This window comes from Monodon monoceros, unplaced genomic scaffold, assembly GCF_005190385.1.
Source record: "Monodon monoceros isolate NGI ecotype Baffin Bay Population unplaced genomic scaffold, NGI_Narwhal_1 Super_Scaffold_6, whole genome shotgun sequence".
Lineage (NCBI taxonomy): Eukaryota > Metazoa > Chordata > Mammalia > Artiodactyla > Monodontidae > Monodon > Monodon monoceros.
Genome location: NW_021703783.1, coordinates 12268879 through 12292865, shown reverse-complemented (window position 1 = coordinate 12292865; position 23987 = coordinate 12268879). Strand labels below are relative to the sequence as shown.

The 23987-nt window shown below is 39.9% G+C and overlaps 1 protein-coding gene across 9 annotated transcripts in view; it reads right to left on the bottom strand.

Moving 5' to 3' along the window:
• Positions 1-23987, bottom strand: part of DERA (deoxyribose-phosphate aldolase) — a 361861-nt gene that overhangs the window by 165496 nt on the left and 172378 nt on the right. The window contains exon 12 of one of the 9 annotated variants that reach the window (XR_003791052.1): positions 15430-15535. The exons of 7 other annotated variants lie outside the window; for them this stretch is intronic. The gene's annotated coding sequence lies outside the window, so the exon portion shown is untranslated. Of the gene's footprint in view, positions 1-15429; positions 15536-23987 lie in introns of those variants that run through there. One more of the 9 variants, XR_003791057.1, reaches the window with a different exon arrangement.

Genomic DNA, 23987 nt, shown 5'->3' with positions numbered 1-23987 from the left:
GTGGTGTCGAACAAACTCATAAACACTGATGTATAAAGGTCTTTAACATACTCGACTTTAAATTACTCAAATAAGGACTAGAAATTACTAGAAAGCAGGTCGTTCCATTTACAACTTCGGAGCTAAGGGAACATGTGTAATCTCTATCCATATATAAATTAGTATTTCCCACGCAGCTCCTGTGTGATAGCTGTCACAGGGCTGTCCCAGGCTGTCACTCCAGAGCCTGTGGATTTAAAAAATGGAAGAAAAGATGGGAAGAAGGAGGAGAAAGGAAGAGAGGGAGGGAGGGAAGAAGGAAGGAAGGAAGGGAGGGAGGGAGGGAGGGAGGGAGGGAGGGAGGAAGGAAGGAAAGGGAAAAAGAAAGAAATCTTTACTCTTTATCTAAATACTCAGTATTGAATAAGTCATTTTGAGAACTTGATAACAGAGTCAAATCGCCTTTTTGAGTCTCGAAGTAAATTATCAGCCTGGTACAGACCTAGGCTAAGACAGATATAGCATTTAACTTCACGGGTGGCTATAATTTCTGGATCTGCGAAAGAGTGATTCCTACTTAGTATATTCCAAAAAGGACATGAAGTATCTTAAAGGCCCTGTATAAATCAATTCACAATCATACTCAGATAGTTTGACTGTGACTCCAAAATGTCTGAGTTTCATTTTCTCCCTGTTAAAGATGAAACCACTGACATTCATTTTTTATGGACATTTCCAGCTAAAGACTTTTTTTGGTGAGTTAAAATTTGAAGAGCATGAAAGAGAAATTATTCTGATTTATGATGACTTCCAATCAGGACCAATTAAGAGAAAATGAACCAGGGAAATTGGAGTGGGGAAGGGAAATAAGATCCTGGAAAGTGAAAGTATTTAAACCTAAGTTTTCTTGCCTTTGTTATCCCCTGGGTAGAATTAAGCAAAGGCAGCCTCAGGATCAGGGTCCTTGTGCCCCCAGGCCTCACCCACATTCGGCTGTTTCACCTCTAATCTTGCTCTAGGCACAAACAGCTTCACCCGGGATTCAGCTACACCTGTGCTACCCTTTACCCAGGAGTCTATCAGACATACAGAAATGCTTGTCCTTTATTACAACATTCAAGTATTAATGTAAGCGAATTCTTCTAATAGTACCTCGTGCTCCAACTTATTTCTGACTTGGTTCCCACCTAAACACCTTCTGGCTTCAAGCTGAAAATCCAAGCTCTCAAATTTTACACATTTTTTTAAAGTATTTATGTCAGTACTCAGATCTGAGCACAAGGGGCCACAGTACTGGGTCAGGGCTTTAGAGGGTCCCCATAGCACACTGCGTTCATACACAAGAATGCACATACCCACACATACATACACAAACACACGCACATTTATTAAGGACTGCATGGGTGCTTCTGTCTCTCGGGATATGGCGCTGGCACGGGACAACTTGTATTTTAATCATCCACCCTCGTGACCAAGGCTGTTAAGACCCCAGAGAAACACTCTTCATCTCCTGCCCACAACTTCCACACAAAAGGTGCCTTCACTCAATTACTGTAAAAGTTTGTGGGTTGTGCCACTGCTGATGAATGGACACTGCTTTAGAGCACGGAGGAGATTCCAGTGGCAAAAGTACTTAAGAGATGAGACAAATTAATTAGCCTGTCAAATCTTTCCTCTGAGGGAATATGAATGCGACAGATTATTGAATAACAAAGTATCGTTTCCCAGTAATGCTGTTTTGGGTTTTTTTTTTTTGTTTTTTGGGTTTTTTTTTGCTTTTGTGTTCCAATTCATGGTTCCAGAGGTATTCACAAATTAGTACAATATGTGCAACCACTGCACCTGGTAGCTGAGAAACATTCTATAATCTTAAATGTTCACATTACTCTTACATTTGTGTGTATATAATTTGGATATATAAATACAAATATATACATACACACACACACACATACACACACACACACACATACTCAGATTTCTCAACCTTGGAACTATTTACATCTGGGATAGGATAATTCTTTCCTTTTGTTGCTGTGGTTCCTCCTGTTGTAGAGGGCCGGTGCTTTTCTGTGCGTTGTAACCTACTTAGCAGCATCTCAAGCTTCTCTCCACTAGATGCTAATAGCTTCTCTCCCCAGAAACACTTGTGAGAACCAAAAGTATCTCCAGAAATTGCTAGATCTCCCCACATGAGAAGCACTAGGCTTGACATTACCTGTGAAACATGACATGGTTTCACTACATTGGTAACCTGATGGGTATTGAACTCTAGAATTGTGCATTGTTCTATCTTTATAAAAACATTTAATATGATTGAATTAAATGTTTTAAAATTTAATTTAAAATGTCAGCTCTCTTAAATTACATTTAAAATTTTGATATTTATTCACTATATTCTGCATTTTACTTTTTTTTTTTTTTTTTTTTTTGTGGTACGCGGGCCTCTCACCAATGTGGCCTCTCCTGTTGCAGAGCACAGGCTCCGGACGCGCAGGCTCAGCCATCATGGCTCACGGGCCCAGCCGCTCCGCGGCATGTGGGATCTTCCCGGACCGGGGCACGAACCCGTGTCCCCTGCATCGGCAGGCGGACTCTCAACCACTGCGCCACCAGGGAAGCCTTGTATTTTACTTTTTAATAGACTACCTTGAATGTTTAACAGACTAGTTTGGATATTTTAGGAGAATATAAAGCCTATATGAAAAGAAATTTTAATTTTTGGTTTTACATTCACCTTAGCTTACATCTTTTGATAAAAAAATATACTGGGCTTAGATCTTGTAGGGTTTGTAGAGATGCCACAAATGTGACTGCCTAGTGACCTAAACAAAGAGAAAAGCATTATTTGTTTCAAAATCACAAAATGCCTATCAGAAAATAAAAACTACTAGTTGCTCAGAAAAAATGCACCTTTTCTAGAAACCGGAACCTGAGAAGAATCCATTCTCAATTCTTGGAGCTGAAAATCATCTGTTGTGTATAGACTGTAATTAGCATTTGTAGCCAGAGGTTTCCTACACCAAACATTAACTAAGAAGTTCTTTCACACTGTGGTTTCCCTTCGTAGGATGCACTGGAGCCAACGGTGCAGTTGTTCTCACCCCTGCTTACTGTCACCACTACTCAAATTTCCCAGCTGGTTTCAGGGAGAGGGGATGATGAGGGGCAGCTGGACCAGTACTAATGGACCAGGTGACTGCAATGGCAGTACAAGCACCATCCCCACCCCTTCTCCATCTTCCCCGGGTTCCGAGCACAGAAAATGACCTCTAGGTCAGCTTCTGGATGTTAACTGGCATCTTATCACTGAACAAATGATGTTACAGCTGAAAATTACAGAGGGAGGCATCGCGGTTTACATATTTCAACTCACACGTTTTTGGTCAATAAAATTAAATGCTTCTATTATCTCTACAGCAAATGACACAAAATAGCAAACTCAGTGCAGGAAGGACAATGTGTATTACATCGTCCAATAGGAACCACTCTTTTATAATCGATTAAACTCATTGCAGTTGAATATTCTAACAATTGTCACCAGTGCACGTTTCAAGTTACCACCCCAGTACAATTTGTTTACAATTATCAGGGTTACAAATGGCCTTCCAAATACATCCTGGGGAGGTCTGACAAAGTTTTCTGTCAAGTATGTACTGGCCCAGCAGGGCAATTTTCAATCTGGCCCCAGAATACTACAGGAGGTCAATTTCCAAGTTACAACAAGTATCTGACCTATACATGCTTTTTATGTGATGTGTGAGTTGTCATTTCCATACTGGACCACCTCCTCTAAGGCTACTTACTATAACTATTGTTTCTTCCAGCTGTGAAACAATTTTAAAGGCACTCACTGATCTTTGATAAATTTTAAAAACTCTCCCCTCTAAAACAAACAAACAAACAAAAAACCCACCTGTTTCTAAAGGCTTGATATTACGCAGAAATTATTTTCAGAGTGGCTATAATTCTCCATCTACTTCCCCTAACTAAGCCTAGTTTCTCTACTATCCTGGTTGTATTTAATAACCTTTCAAATTTAGTGAGTGCTTATTCTTGCCGGGCACTGTCTTAGGTGCTTTGCTTCACACACAGTACGTCAGTTTATGTTCAGGACAACGCTATGAAATTATCTCCATTTTACAGATAAGGAGACTGAAGCTTGAATGAATGACCTGAAAAATTTGTCCCAGTTAACCCAAATAAGATAAAGATCTAGGATTCAAACTCAGGTTTGTCTGAACACAGATACTACATCTTTAACGATTATGCGCCTAACAATTGTGCTATAATTTAATATAGCACATGCATGTTTTGCTGAGTTAATCAAATTTGTATATATGTATTACATGTATACGTATACACACATGCATACACATATTTGTACTGTATTTCATGTATATAATAAGTTAAATAGACTTTTGGGACTAGCCAAAGAACCTTTCAACCATGCTCATTTTAATTTTTTAAATAAGGTGTATTGGGTTTTCCAATTTAAATTTAATATCTCCTCATTAGGGAAATTTGGGGATATGCACAAAAGAAGAGAAAAGAAAAAAATCATCCAAATTCTTATGTTTAAAGCTGAATACTTTCTAATATTTTGTTAATCACAAATTACAACATTTTGGTTAGGAAAACATTCTATGGGAATGCACATTTTAAATGTTAAAGGCATGATCTTATAACATTTTTGATATAAAGTTTAGCCAACATAGGAGTCGAAGAGGCATAGGTTCAAATCCCAAAGCTACCACTTACTGGCTGGTGACCTTAGGAAGCGGTTTGACCTCTTGAGCCTGAGTTTCCTTGTATGTAAAATAAGAATAATAATTATTCCTATCCCACTGGGATGTCCTGAAAGTTGAAGGGGACTTGGCAAACACTTAGTGCTCCAGAGAAGATGGTGGCAGTGGATGTGCCATAATTTTCTTCTTCTTTCTGAATCGCTATATTAAAACAGATAAGACAATTAGGTAGTAAACCAAAAATCCATGGTCAACATTTACTGTGAAACTAGATGACTAGACTTCTTTAGAAACCTCAAAATATCAGCCAGGGAGGACAAATCACCAGTCACAGGACCAGAGTGGCACCAGCATCTAGGCAGCAGAAAGCAGAGAGAAGCAAAGACAAAGCACCATGGACCCACTTGGGAACGGCCACTGAAACCAGGAGGGCTTCACGCAATCCAGCAATGGGCAAGTGCAAGCGGGCTCTCGGTAGAAACTGGGACTAGAAGAATTGATCACTTATGAGATTTCTTCTAGGACAGGGGTTCCTTTCAGGAAAGGGCCCAGCACTAAGGAGAAACTTCTGGAATGTAATGAAAATTGAACAGAATTGGCCCAATTGAGACAAAGGAAAGAAAAGAGCCAGATGAAAGTGGAGGTGGAGGGCTTCCCTGGTGGCGCAGTGGTTGAGAGTCCGCCTGCCGATTCAGGGGACACGGGTTCGTGCCCCAGTCCGGGAAGATCCCACATGCCGCGGAGCGGCTGGGCCCGTGAGCCATGGCCGCTGAGCCTGCGCGTCCGGAGCCTGTGCTCCGCAGCGGCAGAGGCCACATTGGTGAGAGGCCCGCGTACCGCAAAAAAAAAAAAAAAAAAAAGTGGAGGTGGAGAACAGAACCAAGAAGTCTTGGAAAACAGCAGAAGAGGGGATTCTCTGAAGTTAGAAAAGCTAGCCTGAATCAGGCCTCTAAAATCTCAGAAAACTGATTTCACATAAAAATGAGCTGCAGAAAAGCATCGAAGTCAAGTCCTATGCAAAGTTATTATATGATAAAAGAGAATAGAAAGCAGAATAACATCACTATAGATAATAAAAGCATATCAGAAAGACAGGGACAGATCAAAACTGTAACCTATTTCAAATAAACTAAAAGACATTAAGAAAATGATACAAGATGTAAAAGAACAGTATAGTCAGAATTAGAAAAACTCAGAAATGAGGTGACAGAGCATAGGAAAGAATTATAAATAAATGAAAAGACATTTCTGGAACAAAGACTAAACTGGAAGGAACACAAAAGCAAATAAGCACAAAATACACCTTAAGAAAATAGCAGGTGAAAAGAAGGAAGGTTTTAAAAATCACAAGGAAATAAAGAGATAAGGATTAAAGAGAAAGTAGCAACGGAATATAGGCAAAGCAGATTCAAATTACACAATATAAGAATCCCTGAGGAAATAAACCAAAGCAAGAAAGAGAACAAATGCTAAAAACAATAATTTAAGAAAACCTTCCTGAAATTAAAAAAGAAAATTGAAATTATATATTGAAAGAACACACCACACATCTGAGAATATCAACTCAGAATGACCAACATCAAGGCATATTCTAATAAAGTCATCGGATTTTACAGAAGATTAATTATTTGAGCATCTAGGGGAAAAGGGCAAGTGATTTATAAGGGAAAAAATTAAGTTACCATAAGACTTTATGACAGCAATGCTTTATGACAGGAAAAAAAAACAGAGTGACCTAATTAACATACTCAAGGAAAGAACTGTCTAAAGGAAATATAAAGAAGAGAATTTTTATTTAGCAAAACTGACTTTCAGACATAATGAGCATACACAAACTGTTACCAACCTGTAAAAACTCAAGGACTATTACTCCCATGAGGGTGCCTGAGGAATATTCTAGAAATGAGCTTCAGAGAACCAAAATCACTAGAGACATAGACACAAGGACTGATGGTGAGAACTAAATATATAAAACATATAGTTATTATAGAACTATAAGCAAATGAGCATTAAAAGGGGAAAGTAGAGTATTAATGGCTATATGATTAGGCAATATAGATATAGTACAGCTATAAAAATTAATGGGAGATGGGGAAAGTACATGCAACAAAATTTGTGTTTATTTTCAATGATCATATTGCCAGTGGTAGTATTAGTATCATTTGTGTATATACTATTGGAATTGAGTAATGATGATGAGTAATGATGCAATATTCTGATTCTATCATTCCCTGTGTCCTTGAGAACTAGGATTTTGGTATGGAAGAAAGGAAATAGAGGGAGTCCCCTGGTGGTCCAGTGGTAAAGAATCCGCCTTCCAATGTAGGTGACACAGGTTCAATCCCTGGTCCGGGAACTAAGATCCCACATGCCACGGGGCAAATAAGCCCGCGTGCCACAACTATTGAGCTCTCATGCCTCAACGAGAGAGCCCACGTGCCACAAACTACAGAGCCCACGTGCTCTGGAACCCACGCGCCACAACTAGAGAAGAGAAAACCCGCACACCACAACTAAAGCTCGAGCAGACCGCGCACCATAACAAAAAAGATCCCACATGCCTCAACAAAGATCCAGTGTGTTGCAACTAAGACCAGACGCAGCCAAAAAAAAATAAGGAAAATAAATTAAATAAATAAATATTTTTTTAGAAAAGAAAGTAAATAGAGATGCAATACAGAAGAAGTTAAGTAAAAAGCCCTGTCTTCCTGAATTTAAATTCGAACTATTAGTATGAACTCATAAAGTAACGTGTCCACTGAAGAAGCCTTGAAACAATAATCAAGCAAAGAGATTGTGGTTTTGAAATATCATTTTCCCTGAAAAAATGTCCAAAGCTTCTTAGAGAAGTAGCTATTTCCATATCTGGGGCCAGAAATGTACAAGATAAGCCTGGAAAATCTTGACACACCCAATAGCAAAGAACTTACCAAAGAGTCATGTAAAGAAGACTCAGAGGCCAACTTGAAGAGGCCCCCACTAGCCAAATACAGGACAATTTGAGCTTCAATAAAGATATCTGAATGGACAGAATGGGGATTGAAATCCCTTCACTTGCAGAAGGGATCAAACACAAGTCTGGTCAAGTGTGGATCCAGCTGCCAATTTGTAGGGAACACAGAAGAGAGAAGAAAATGACAAGGTGAAAAATCCAGACTATGGGAAGCTGCAGATCAAATGCCCCAAGTTCTTCAACAGATATTGTGTGAGGAAAAGAAAGGGATGGAGGGGGAAATTGCAGATTTAAAGAAATTTGAATTTTTAAAAGCAGGCAAGACAAAAGTACAGTGCCTGGGGATGCACACTTTTTGATAAAACTCTAAAGGAGTGCAAAGAGGTGATTATTATAGAATCTGAGTAGCAGTTACTTTGGAGAGAAGGAGGAGAGTTGAGACACAGAGGGGCTGCTGGAGTAGCAGCCCAGAAAAGTTCTATTTCTAATCCTGAGGAGGGGTTACAAACATACACACAGTTCATTACTCTTTGCTTTTCTGTGTGATTTCCTGTATCCGTGCTATATTTTACAATAGAAATGTCCACCAACTAATAAGTGCTAAATAAATATTAGCTATACTTAAAATTAAACTGAAAACATCTTTAAATGTCCTAACATCATAATAAACAGCCAAGTGGTGGAAAACAGACTCAAAATCAAGACATTCTGAGAAAGTCTCAAGAAATACCTAGATTTGGCTTGAATCTTGGGAACTGGACTCTAGGGAAGATATGAAATCGAAGAGTTTTGTTTTCTTCCTGGGTTGGAAGGGGAAGTTGACTATCCTTCAGGATTAGAGCTCTCAAAAGGATGAAAAAATTAACTCTAAGTGCTGGGAACAACAGGAACAAAAGGGGAATAACCTTAGGAACATCTCAAATAATCAGGCAAAACCCAAGCAAGGTGCGTTTTGGCGCTGCGAGGCACGGACATAGAGTAGCCAGCAGGTGCGCGCTGCAGGTGTGAGGATGTGCCCTCCTCTGCGTGACAGGACAAAGACACTTGTTCTGACCCACGCAAGCCAAGCCAGGCCCCCTTGATTCTCTGGTTCCCATTTTTAGTATTTTGGAACATGCAGGTGCATGCACTGAGCTGGAACCAAGGCCCTCAGTCTAATGCTCCTTGGAACGTTTTAGCTCTTAGAAGACTGCCCTCTTGTCTATCTAGAAACAGTAAGTGACATAGAATGTCTCAGGTCAGTCTCCACAGCAGGATGACCCAGAAACCGAGAGCTGCATGCATGAGGTTTACAGAGAGTGCCCACAGGGACCACCATCCGTGAGGGAGTGAAGGAGAAGAATGGGGCAGAGAAGAGACTGGAGTTGTGATGCAGGCAAAATACAGACCACAGACAATCCCACAGAAAGCTCTGGAGTTGGGCTAGCTATTCAGACTTGTCTCACCTTGAGGTAAGGGGCATATCGGACTTCACTCCCACCACGGACACCAGCACCCCTACCACCCCCGCCGTTAACCACCCATTGGATGTGGGCTGCTCCTGGGGAAGCGGTGTGACCTTAGGCTAAGTAGCTCTGTCTTCCTTTGAGGGTAATTCCCTGAGAGTCCCTCAGGTAAGAGCTGTTAGTCACCAATATCCCCAGGTGCAAGGACAGGAGTGCCTCCATCCTAAGGAGGATAGGGACGGAGCACCACCTCACTTCTCTTCAGTCAACCCGTGGACCATGCATACTGTGTCTCTACAAGCTTGCATTTCATCTGGCCCCTTCTGTGCCTTTTGGCCTTATGTTCAGATGAAGAGTTTTGCCTTAAAGTTCCAAAGATGCCTGGGAATTTGGCCTTTAAAGAATTTTCTTTGCATACTGACCTTCAAGTGAAGACTGACAATGCATTCCTAGGATCACAGCATTCTCATCCACTCATACAACCAATATTTATTGAATGCTTTCTGGGTGCCAAGTCCTGGGAGCTAAGCAGGAGGACCACAGTGGTGAATAGAATAGAGTCGCCTTTTGGCTAAAGCTACCTGTCATTCAGTGTTGTTCAATTCTGCATAATGATGATGCTCTGCATCTGTGCAGAGTAATCCTTCATGTTACGTCCCTTCTGCGCTTGACTGCTACAGAAGATAATTATGTCATTCTTGAAAAATCCATGACAAGATTCTTCTGAGACATTTCTTCCCGGAGCTAAGTGGAGTCTTTGACTTGATGTCTATTTGAGACAGTAGGCAGATGAATTAGGCAGGGGCTTTAGACAGCAATTCAGGATAGCGTTCCTGACACCTTTATAATGATCAAGTTTCACTCTTTGGGACAGTTGAAAAAAAATCACCACCTGTGTTTGTAATCATCTGATATTATTCACTTTCTTGCATAAATGCATAGAACATATGTTAGGATATAATTCTCCATGGCTCTTTCTGTAGGTTTAAAGCCTAAATCTAATACTTGGGCAATGGAACATATTTCTCACTTTGTAATATTATTACTTCAGATTGCATTATATTCTAATTATTTGCATACACATCACTTTCCTTTCAGCCTTTTTCAATATCCTGCCCTATTAATTAATTCTTCTTCCCATTTGTTACTTCAATCATTTGCTCTTCACAAATGCATCCGTCTCAGCCAATAAATATTAAACATACTCGAATTTCCCTCACCTTAAAAAAATCCTCCTCAACTTATCTTTCTCCTGAATGTGTTGCTTTCCCTCTTCCCTTCCTTCTGCAGTCAACTAACATTCTTGAATGAGCAGTCCGTACCTAGTGTCTCCATTTATTTACTTTCTGTTTATTTCTCAGTCCTTTGGTATCTGTATATCGCCAGAACCACTCATCTGGAACTCCTCTTGGTAAGGTCTCTGGTCACCAGTGACTTTTCTCTGCTGTGATAGAAAACTCTATGTATCAACTTGCCTGGGCAATGGGGGGAGGCTCAGATATTTGATTAAACATTATTCTTGGTGTGTCTTGGGAGGATGGTTCTAGACAGAATCAACACTTGAATTGGGAGACTGAGCAAAGCAGATTGCCCTCCCCAGTGTGGGAGGGCCACATCCAATCCACTGAAGGCCTGATTAGGACAAAAAGGCTGAATAAGAAAGAAGTCCCTCTCTCTGCTTGACTATCTTTGAATCAGGCCATCTGTCTTCTCCTGCCTTCAGACTCAGACTGGACTAGACCCTCAGCTCTCCTGAGTCTCCTGCTTGCCAAGTGTAGATCTTGGTACTTCTCACTCTCCATAATTGCATCAACCAATTCTTATATATATATATATATATATATATATATATATATATACACACACACACACACACACACACACACACACACACACACATTGTTCGTTCTGTGTTTCTGGGGAACCGCAACTAATACAGTCACTAGGTCCAACTTAGTTCTGCTTCACATCCTTATGGCATATGAAGTCATTCACCAAACTCTTCCTCTTCAAACTTTTTCCTCTCTTAGTATTGTCACACCCCTTTCTTCTACTTCTTATCTTATCTTTCTGACTCCAATTCATTGGCTCTCCTCCTCTCAAACGTTCACTAAAGTTGATATTTTAAAGTGATTCCTTTTTCTTTTTCCATACTCTGTTTCCCAGTGGAATATTATTTCAACTTCAACTACTGTGTATTTGCTTTGTCTTCCAAGTCTTCACCTTTGTAAGTATTCATCCTTCTGATCCATACACATTCTCCCTGTCATCTAGGAGGTGTTTCTCTCTGGATGCCTGCATGCACTTCAGACTTAACGCATTCAAGAGTAAGCACATTGCTTCGTGACCACCTAGAGGGGTGGGATAGGGAGGGTGGGGAGGGAGGGAGATGCAAGAGGGGGGAGATATGGGGATATATGTATATGTATAGCTGATTCACTTTGTTATACAGCAGAAACTAACACTCCATTGTAAAGCAATTATACTCCAATAAAGATGTTAAAGAAAAAAGAGGAAGCACATTATCCCATCATTATCATTATCATCACCGTCATCGTCCCAGTCATCCGAAACACAAAGTGGCTTCAACCCCTCTTTACCAGTACCCTACATTCAGCGATTACCAAATCCTTACTATTTTACCCAACTGGCATCATTTAGATTCATCCCCTCCTCCCCACTCTTCTGCCTTATTTCTCATCCTTTATGACAATGACCTCCCACCTCCTGCATCACAACACTGCCAACAGAGGTGTTATTCTAAACAAAGACAAGATAGTATCCCTCCTCTGCTTAAATGTCTTCTAAGGTTCCCCACAGTCAAAAGAACAACACGTACGTTCTGACTCCAACGTGCTTTCCAGCTTATCTCTCACTTCACCACACCAGACACCCCACATGCAGCCAAACCCGGTACTCATGGCTGTTGCTCTTTCACGGTGACTCCGCCATCCCTCTGCCAACTTGTTCTCCATCTGGTGAATTTCTACTCATCCTTCAAGGTCCTCACTAAAATGTCACTTTATCTGAACGGACTTTCTCAATACCTTCAGGTCACTGCTTCCTTTAACTACCCGTATACTGGACACCCTCTCTGGCTTTTTGTCATGATTGAGTTACATGTTAGTGTCCCCCAGGCTATTAGGAACTCCTCCAGAGTAGGGACTGCGTTGTATTCACCTTTTTATCTCCAGTCTTAATGTGGTCCCTTGAAGATGGGAAGGACTCCATAAGTGTGCTAAATATTAATGTGTTAAGCATTGGAAGATGAATTAAACTTGAAGACACAGAACTGCAATATGATGGTAATATCTATGAAGTTTACATACTTTCACACAGCAAGTTCACATCTAAGAATTTATCCTAAATAATCTTACTTGTACACAAATATGGAGCCAAAGTGATGTTTGAGTTTTTAATTTGTTTATTTCTCTAATAAACAAACTGGATGCTCCATGTTATCTTTAGTCACTGCACTTCCTCTAATTTAGAGAATATATTTTGTATAGAAAAAGGGTTTCCAGCATGACCTAATTTTCATTTTCCAAACTCAAAAAGGGGAACAAAACAAACCAAAACTCTACTTCTGGCAAAAAGGTTGGGTATTTATTTAGGTAACGTACGGCTTTTAGTTGTCCAATACACAGAGATTTTTAGGAATAGGTGATTCTTAGAAACCGATGAATGAGCACTTAAAGACGTATTGTTGAGGGAACTCTACTCAGTACTTTGTAATGACCTCTATGGGAAAAGAATCTAAAACAGAGTGGATCTATGTATATGTATAACTGATTCACTTTGCTGTACACCTGAAACTAACCCAACATTGGAAATCAACTATACCCCAATAAAAATTTTTTAAAAAAGAAAAGTAAACATTCAGAAAATACTTACTGAATAGATTATCTTTCCAGAAACAAACAAACAAACAAAAAAGGTGTAATGTTGATCCTTTCTGACAATGGCCTCTTACTCTACCTTCCCACCTCCTGTCCTTCCCTTCTCTAGTCACAATATCCTTAGTTTGACATCCTGATTTGGCCTGTGTATTTGTTGGAAGACAGTACTTGTTCTCTTTGATAAGAGGCCAACATTCATATGATTTTGTAAAAATGAGGTGCAAGAGGTGACCTGCCATTGTTCTGTGATACCACTTCACTAGAGCAAGTTGGCAGAAGAGCTGCAGGCTGGGGCCCCTCCGCACCCATGAGGGAGAGATGGAAGGCCTGGAGGAGTGGACGAGCTGGGAATCCTGGTGGACTAACTTCTTGATGGACTGTGGGCACAGGTGGCTGCTTCCCCCCTTCCAGTTGTCATCTAACTATAGAGAAAGGGATCAGCACAGACTCTCCTAAGAGTTCCTAGAACAATCCTCTTTCCCCTTCTGGCCCAGGTGACTACCATGGGCTATTTCTAAATCTTCTTGAACTGGAGTCAGGTTAAACTGTGTATCAACCCCAATCTCTCCTGGCACCACTACCAGGAACACTTAACTGCAGGCCCAGCCTGTGGCACAGACCACACTCACCACACCCTCTGCATGCCCTGGTCATAATGGTAGTAAGGGTGGTATTTAGCTCTGCCGTCATCAGCTACTTCCAGAAGACTATGTGAGGAGACTAGCCTTAGGCTCATTTAATAGAAAATTAGTCCACATTTGCAAATGGATTTCTGTCGAAGAGAAGGGAAATTCTTCTAAAGGATTTATTTTAGAATAGTGTTAATTAATCCCTGAAGCTAGACACGGGTATTGTTTCCTGCTGTTCCTGAGAAAGCCTCTCTCAAGGCACCAGCACTTTCCTCCCAGCTCCGAGGTTCAAATGCTCCATGAAGCCTGAAGAGTTGCATGCTGGCCACCACCTTGGGGCAGAGCCCACAGAAGTGGCCTCTCTACTTTTCTCGAGCAGCTTAGCAGGTCTCCCCAGTATGGACAGAAATATATATAGGGGCAAGACAGGATGCAGATAGAACAGTTTAGGAATTCCAGAACTTGATAAAACTGAACAATTTTATGGGCTCCAAATGAATCAATACACATATACATAACTTCAATTCTCTTTTTCCTTTATCCCATGCAATTAGGGGAGTAGGTCCTGTAATTACAGAAGGTACAATATTTCAGAGTCCTGGCCTTAGGGATAAGTGCCCAAATTTCCCTTGTCTTTCACAACTGGAAGTCACAGTAGAAATATTAAACTGCACTTTGGCTGGGGGGCTTCTTCAGGGAAGAAGAGAGAAGAGAAGAATCCATGAACATAGCCATTTGCAGGAAAAGAAAAGAGACGAGAATATGATGGAAACTTAGGAAGACAAAAGAATCAGTTCATGCAACCAATATTATTTGCAAGTCAAGAAAAAAGGAAGTGGCCAGGGAGTTAGATTGTGAAAGATGAATAGGTACCAAGGCAAGGAGGGCCTTTGGGACACAGAGAATAGCATGAGGGAAGGTGGAAAAGGGTGAATGAGCAAGTATAGTGCAGGGAACCTGGAGCGTGGATGCTGGTGAATAGGGATGGTCACCTGAGATGAGGCTGGAGAGAGCAGGGACCTGGACACTTGGGACCCTTTTGCCAGAGCGAAGACTCGGGAGATGGGAATTCAGGTCAACACCACCACCATGCACTGAGACGTAACCAGTAGTTACAGGAGTTTAAGGCTAGAGGAATAACATGTGCTGTAGTGGACTTGCCGAGAGCCACGTCCTCACAAGGGGGCGTATGAAAACCCACCTCTTCACTGGCCTAGGACCAGCCTCGTGTTCCGAGGTTCTGGGCCCAGTGCTGACATTTATTTACTACTTGAGCAAGTCGCCTCATCTCTCTGAAACTCTTCATCCTTTCAAGCAGAGATATTTATAGCGATTTCACAGGGTTATTGTGACAATTAAATGATTCTATAACGTAGGTAAAAGCATATAACACAGTGCCGGTGTATCAGTAAACGCTGTCTTCTTCCCTTTCTTCTTTTCCCCTTTCTTCTACATTTTTATGTTACCATAACCCTACTGAAATGAATTTCCACCCCTCCTCCCCTCAAGTTAGTCAAATCTTACTTGACTTGTTTATTTGTTGTTTCATTAGTCAATTCATTGAGCAATGGTTATTAAGTGCTTGTCATGTACCAAGAAATGTGACAGGGGTTAAAGATGAACATGGCAGTGCCTACTCTATCGGAAAGGAGAAATAAATAAATACACAAAGGCAATGTAAAAATAATATGAAAGCTTCCTTGACTACTCCAGTTGTAAGTGATCAATCATTTGTCTGACTCTTTATGCCGCTTTCATCACTTATGGCAAAATTACCTTGTAATGCAGTTAATTTTTCAAGTGGCCGTGATTCATCTCCCCAACCAGATGTAAGTTCCATAAGGATGGGAACCATATCTCATCATTGTAGTTCCTTCGGTGTCTTGATCATAAGAATTTAATAAATACATGTTAATGCTTGTAATGAGATGGAGAGGCAGAAGCTTATTCATTCACACACTTACAGTTAAATTCCTATCACTAATACACTCACACTCTGTTCCCCCTTTTTTTGGTCTCATCATGGAATTGACATGAAAGGAAGCAAGGCACACATTAGCATTATAAGTTTTCATTCCAGGTACTGATGTGTTCTCTCCCATTCCCTACAAACGGTGCCCTTACTAAACTTTAACCCTTCTCAAGCCTTCAGCACCACCCATGACCTCCTTATATTCTGCAGATGGGTGATCTAGCTTTTCTTTCACAGAAAAAGTAAAGCGTATTGAATGAACATTTCTCAAATGGTCTCCCCCCACCCCCGTTCCTTATCAATCTACGCATTTACATCCCCATCTATTTCTCTCCCTCCCCCGTCCTCTCTTCATTCTTTCTTACCATTACACTCTTCATCTCTTCTCCGAATCTGATTTTCTCCCAACTTCAGATGAATCTTGCTTCCTCTCTTATTCCTCCCCGCCCCACAACAAGTCCCCAGTATTTTAAGCCTTTCACTGCTGGCTCCTTCCTCCAAGCCAATAAGCATGTTCCAGGGTGTCTAATTAACTAAAGAGGAAGAAGGGGAACAGAGGAGGGAGAGGAAGATGAAGCAAAGGAAAACCATTCCCTGACTGATTCCCTCCACTAACCGCCTTATCTCTCTTCTGCATTCACAGCCAGGCTCATTTTGGGTAGAGACAGCATGTTTAGTGACTTTTCCCAAAATTACACAATGAATATAGTCTCAATGCAGAAGTCTTAGAAAACGTGTTGTAAGCATTTCTTATGTCTGTATATTCCTTTCAATATAAATTTAATGGTAGTATTTTTTTATATGACTGAACCATAAATTACTTAACCAATGCCTTATAATTGAACATTAAAGTTGTTTCCAATTTTGTATCATCATAAATAATGCTGTGATCAGTATTGGTATATGTACATTTTTGTGCTTATCTCAGATAAGTTCCTTAGGAACACAATACGATTTCTTGGCCAGAGACCACATTTTGGAGGGGTTTAATAGATTCACAGCTAACCTGCCTTGAAAGGGTAAACTTAGCATCTACACTTCTTTCCCTGACATTCACTCCTTTTCTTTTTTAAACTAACCATGTAACCCTTTATTTATTTATTTATTCGTTTGTTTGTTTGTTTGTTTTTATTGAAGTATAGTTGATTTACAATGTTGTGTTAGTCTCTGGTGTACAGAAAAGTGACTCAGTTATACACATATATATGTATTCTTTTTCATATTATTTTCCATTACGGTTTGTTACAAGATACTGAATATAGTTCCCTGTGCTATACAGTAGGACCTTGTTGTTTATCTATGTTATAGGTAGTAGTTTGTATCTGCTAATCTCAAACTCCTAATTTATCCCTCCTTTCCCCTTTGGTAACCATAAGCATAAATTTGTTTTCTATGTCTGTGAGTCTGTTTCTGTTTTGTAAATAAGTTCATTTGTATCACTTTTTAGTTGCCCCATATAAGCGATATCATATATTTGTCTTTGTCTAACTTACTTCACTTAGTATGATAATCTCTAGGTCCATCCATGTTGCTGCAAATGGCATTATTTCATTCTTTTTTATGGCTGAGTAGTATTCCATTGTATATATGTACCACATCTTCTTTATCCATTCATCTGTCAATGGACATTTAGGTTGCTTCCATGACACTCATTTTTCAATCCACTAAAGTCTAGCTTTCGCGTCCATCGCATTATTGGATTTTTTTGAATTGTCCTGTCGAATTCCTACATTGGTCTCCCTAACCCCTCTAAAGCCTTTGGCACCATTGACAACCACTCCCCAACCCCATGAAATTTTCTCCTCCCCTGATTTCTGTCACATCACTGTCCCTTGGTTTCTTTCTTGCCTTTCTATGCCCCTACCTCCTAATTCAGTTTTTCGACATTGCCTATGCTTCCCGTTAAAACTGTTCTTCTGCCCTTACCCTCTTTTCAGTGTATTTGACCTTCCCGGTCAATCTTATCAACTCACATAGTAAACTACTACATAAAAACAGATAACTCCAAAATCTCTACCTCCAGTTTAGAAAGGCCTCTTCTTACCTCTAGACCAGTATATCCAACCACCATTGGATGTTGCCTATAGAATAGACAAACTCAGTATTTCCAAAACTGAACTCATTATCTTTCCCCAAACTTTGTTCCTTTGCCAGCATTTTATATCTCAGTTATGATAACTCTTAGTTGCCCAAACTGGAGATCTTGGGGCCATATCCACTTCTAGTTATTTACCAAACTCTATCCCTTTTCTTTTTTTTTTGGCGGTACGCAGGCCTCTCGCTGTTGTGGCCTCTCCCGTTGCGTAGCACAGGCTCCGGACGCGCAGGCTCAGTGGCCATGGCTCATGGGCCCAGCCACTCTGCGGCATGTGGGGTCCTCCCAGACCCGGGCACGAACCCGCGTCCCCTGCATCGGCAGGCAGACTCTCAATCACTGTGCCACCAGGGAAGCCTCTCCCTTTTCTTTTTAGAGTTCTCCTTTCCTCTGAACGGTGCCTGTCATAACTTATAATACCTTCATTTATATAGCACTTTACACTTTGATATATGATTGGCCTTTTTGTTTACATTTTTCTATAAACAGTTTTTCTGTGGCCTTTGGGTCTATGTCATGTCCACACTAGGAACTGGATGTGTATCATAAACACAAAAATCCTTTTAAGTATGAGGAAGGACAGAAAATAATAAATTATGTGTTTACACTCAGTAAAATCTTGTTGGCTTGAATACATGAATGGATGAATGAGTGATGACATTACTGCTCCTTAGCAAAATTCTGAAATTGGAGGTACATCCTTGGGTCCTGCTTTCTTTTTCTGCATCCCTTCTATTATTCCTTCCTTTCCCAACGTCCTCAGGCCTTTCATGTTGACCAGTCTCTTTCGTGAAAGAGAAGAAATGAACTGATAGTGGTACCTCTCCTAGGAATATTTGCATGTTGAGAGGTCAATGCGATCACACAATTTCACAAAAACAAATCAGTGACAAGGGGATTTAGTGTTTATCGTCCACTAGACAGAAACCATGGACGTAGGTTCATCCTCTGTGTCGCCAACTCAGCGACAGGGGTTGTGCTCTGAAAGTTGGTGGAGAGGAAGCCTCTCCCTAAGGGCTAACAACGAAGCCACATTCACTTTGTCTAAACTGCCCCTGTGGTACATGGTTTTGATGTCAATAAGCCACATATCCCAATCTCAGAAATTCTTTACAGTCCTTTCTTCAATAGTTTAAAGGAGAAAGAAAAAAATTTCAGACATGCTAATTCTGTGCACAGCTCTTGCATTAAGTCATTAAAATCCCTCCTTAAAGCTTTTCAGGTACTTAAGTGGATTTAAAAGAAAAGTGTAGGACAGTTTGTATTTCAAGAATTATATTATACTCAGTTGGCTTAGTCCATGTTTTTTATTTTTTCTAAACTCGAAATAGCTCCCAGCTCCATGTGGAGAATAATAGTAATGCTAGCAGGCACAGCAGTTTCCCATTTTTTCAGGCCGCAGGATTCCTCGTTACACACAGCTAAGATAATGTTCTGCACGGATACACTGGGTGCTCCCCAAACATCACGGCATTTATGCAATATGTCGTTTCACTGGTGAGGAAAGAGAAATTTCAGGGTGGGATCAGGGCAGCAAGAGACTTGGAAGTGCTACGACATTACTTCACAAACTGTATATCTCCATCCAAAGATATTTCATACTGTAGACACTATCAATTTCACCCCATTGTTTTTTTAGCATCTGCTAAAATGTATTTGCTTTTATCCCTATGACGACATGAGCACGAGGAACTGAAGTGTTCCCATTCTGATAAGTAGCAAAGCTTCATTTCCCTGGCACCTACACCTGCCACTGTTGCTTTCTGAACCTGCAATACCCAACAAACGACATAACTGAAGGCTTCATCTCCGTTATCCCCACCACCAAGGTGTGGTATGATGAAGGCAAATACAACTCTGCTTCTCCTCCTCCCTTGTATTTCTTCTCAGAGGTATCCCTTCCAGTACCTCATTCGTTTACCTGTGCAATACTTATTGAGCATCAATTGTGTACAAGAAATTTATATTCTTCACTACGATTCAATTCTCTGACAGGGCCTTTTTTGTGTGTGCTGGTGTTGGTGGTGGCTGGGAGATTCTAAGAGGTAGTCAAGAATGTCTACCAAACTCTTGGGAGTTTGGGATTGACATGTACACACTGCTACATTTAAAACAGATAACCAACAAGGACCTACTGCATAGCACTGGGAACTCTGCTCAGTACTCTGCAATAACCTAAATGGGAAAAGAATTTGAAAAAGAATAGATACATGTACCTGTATAACTGAATCACTTTGCGGTACACCTGAAACTAACACAGCATTGTTAATCAACTATACTCCATTATACAATACAATTTTTTTTTAAAAAGTATGTCATAGAGATATCCACTTCCAGCCAAGATGAATAACAGTGACCAGACTTAGCCTCCTGCCTGAAACAACTTAAAAAAAGACAAAATATATTTTAAAAAGAGGTTTTCAAGAAATTGGACACCAGAAAATTAAAGGCAACCATCACTGAGAGATAAGAAAGAAATGAGGTGAGCCTAACAATTGTCCCAGTTTCCTAGTTGGGGAGAGTTCCCAGGCTGTAGCGCAGAAGAGGAGACCCTAGGTAGAACCCTGAGGTGCGCCTGAGTTGAGGAAACGAAGCTGGAAGTCCACATAGGCCAAGGCAGCTAGAATTCACAAAGAAGGGTAACCAGAGAGGAGAGAGCTGCAGACAGAGCTCTGAAGATCTACAGTGGATCGCCCTGGAGTATAAAAGAATTATACCCCATAATGGAATTCTGCCCAGAAATGACACAGGTGACGGGATTAGTAATAGACCAAAACATTGAAGCAGTTATGACAACTGTATTTCCTGTGTTCACTATGACGAAAGACTGAACATGTTAAGCAGAAACATGAAAATATATAAAAAATGCAAATCAAACTTCTGGACGTGAAAACTATAATCCCTGAGATGAAAAATGCACCATATGGGGATGATAATAGATCAGGTGCTGTAGATAAAAACAGTAGTGAATTTTCAGACAAAGAGCTGGAAACTATCCAAAAAGGAACACAGAAAGAAAAAAGACTGGAAAAAAAGGAGATCTTCCATGAGTTGTGGAACGTCTTCAGGTGGCTTAATATACATGTAATTGGTATCCATGAAAGAGATGGGCAGATAAAATACTTAAGCGTATAATGATCAAATTTTTTCCTAATTAGATGAAAACTATAAACCCACAAGTCTTAGAATTTCAACAAACCCCAAGCACAATACCCATGAAGAAAACTACACCAAGGAACATCATAATTGGGATGCTTAAAACCAGTCATAAGGGCTTCCCTGGTGGCGCAGTGGTTGGGGGTCCACCTGCCGATGCAGGGGACACGGGTTTGTGCCCCGGTCCGGGAAGATCCCACATGCCGCGGAGCGGCTGGGCCCGTGAGCCGTGGCCGCTGGGCCTGCGTGTCCGGAGCCTGTGCTCCGCAACGGGAGAGGCCACAGCGGTGAGAGGCCTGCGTACCGCCAAAAAAAAACAGTCATAAAAAGAAAAAAATTTAAAGCAGCCAGAGGAAAAAAAGACACGTTATGTACAGAAGAGCAAAGATAAGGAGGATAACAGACTTCTCACTGGAAATAACACATGTGAGAAGACAGTGGAGCTGCCAAGTTTAAGGTACTGGAAGAATGAAACTGTCAACCTACAATTTTATATCCTGTAAAAATGTACTTCAAAAATGAAGGCAAATATTTTTTAAATGCAAAAGCTGAAATAATATTTTAGAAACTATGTGGATAATATAAAAACTTTTTTCTTATTATACAATGCTCCCTAAGAGATCATTTGCATTTAAAACAAAAATAATAAAAATGTATTGAACAGATTTTAAACATCATTAGTAGTTCAGGAAATGCAAATTAAAACCACAATGAAATACCATTACACACCTATTAAAATCTCTAAAATTAAAAATAGTGATGGTAACCTGCTGTATAAAAAAATTAAATTTTAAAAAATACTAATGATGTAGAGCAACTGTAACTCTTATGCACTGCTGGCAGGAATGCAAAATCAACCACTTTGAAAAACAGTTTAGCCATTCCTTAAAAAGTTAAACATACACCTACCAGCCATTTCATTTCTAGGTATTACTTAAGATATATGAAAGCCTAAGTCCACAGAAGTACTTGTACACAAATGTTCACTGCAGCTTTATTTGTAATTGTCAGTAACTGGAAACAGTTCAAATGTCTAACGACAAATGAATGGATAAACAAGTTGGTATATCCATACGATGGAATTCTACTCAGCAGTAAAAGAAATGAACTACTGATACATGCAACAACATGGATGAATATCAAAATAATTATGTTGAGAAAAAGAAGTCAGACAAAAAATAGTACATATATATAAACTGCTAGAAAATACCAACTAATCCATATCGGTAGAAAGCAGATAAATGGTTGTTTGGAGACTGAATGGGTTGGGAAGGGGATTTCACAGGTATTACATATGCTAAATTACACTACTTTAAAGTTAAACTATATGCTTTATATATATGAAGCTTATTGTGCCAATTACACTTCTATAAAGCTGTTTGTGAAATATAAAAGAATGGCATTTAAGACATGGAAACAACCCAAGTGCCCATCATCAGACGACTGGTTTAAGAAGATGTGAGATTATATATATATATATATATATATATATATATATATATATACACATAGGATGAAATATCACTCAGCCATAAAAAAGAATGAAATATTGCCATATGCAGCAACATGGATTGACCTAGAGATTATCATACTAAGTAAAGTAAGTCAGACAGGGAAAGACAAATACCATATGATATCACTTACATGTGAAATCTAAAATATGACACAAATGAACTTATTTACAGAACAGAAACAGACTCACAGACATAGAGAACAAATTTATGGCTATCAAAAGGGAAAGGGAGGGGTGGAGGGATAAATTAGGAGTATGAAATTAACAGATACAAACTACTATACATAAAATAGATAAGCAACAAGGACTTACTGTATAGTATAGGGAATTACGTTCAGTATTTTGTAATAACCTATAATGGAAAATCATCTGAAAAAAATATATATGTATAACTGAATCACTTTGTTGTACACCTGAAACTAACACAATATTGTAAATCAACTATACTTCAATTAAATATATATACAATTAAATATATAAAATATATATTTAATGTCATTCTCTTATACATACACGTATATACATACATACATATATATACATATAAAAGAATGGCACTAAATATAAATTTATTGGCAGGGATTTTTTCTTTTTGGTCCATCTTAGCTGTGGTTTCCCAACCACAGATGAATGGCTGACACTTACTATATACTTATTAAATATTTTTTGAATCCAAAATACTAGAACTGGCATGTGGTTACAGTTGTCACATATATCTGTGCCATGTTGCTTTTCCACAGATGCCCATTCTATTAAGATATGCCCTTGCTGTAAATTTTTCCTAGCCAAGCTAGTGGCATTCTATCATTTAAAAAAGCTTTAAGCTTAGCAGTACTTTTTTGATTCTTTTCACTTGGTTACTGGGGATTCTTAAATACTGGATTTTTAAAATATCACATGGACCCTTATTTGCTTCAAACTTGGAAACAACGCTTAGGGCTGGCAGAGATAGCTAGCTGTCCACCAAATATTTATGATTCCCTTCCATAATGTAGAGCAATTGTTGGGAGGGGGCTGCCCTGTCAAAGAGTACATTTCTCAGCCTCAGGCCCCAGTAAATAATTTGTGTGGCCTGGTGTAAAATAAAAATGCTGACCCCACTTTTAAAAAATTATCAATAATTTCAAGACAATGATAACAGAGCATTAAATGCAGCACGGCACCCTTCTAGGCATGAGGCCCTGTGCTGCACAGGTCATTAGCCTGTGAAGCTATACCTGCTCAGCCCCCATTGCATCTGGAGTAGGGGATAAAGAAGGGTGTGATTAGTTCTTGTCAACGGAACGTGAGCAGAAGTGGTAGATATCACTTCAAGCCAAGATCGTTAAGAAACACGTGTGTCTTCTCCATCCTCTCTCTTCCACCAGCTGAATATCACCGGTCAGAGTGAGCTCGGATGCCTGGGTTGTGCATGTCAGAGCCTCCATGGTCCCAGATCTCAGAATAACTGTGTTCCACGGATCCTGCTTTCCCCACCCTCCACTTCAGCTGGTACCAAACACAAAGTTTGAATGTTACTTAAGTAAAAAATAAATGTTTGATATCATAAGCCCCTAAGACTTGGGAGTTTCCTGTTATGGCAGCCAGCAATACCTTAA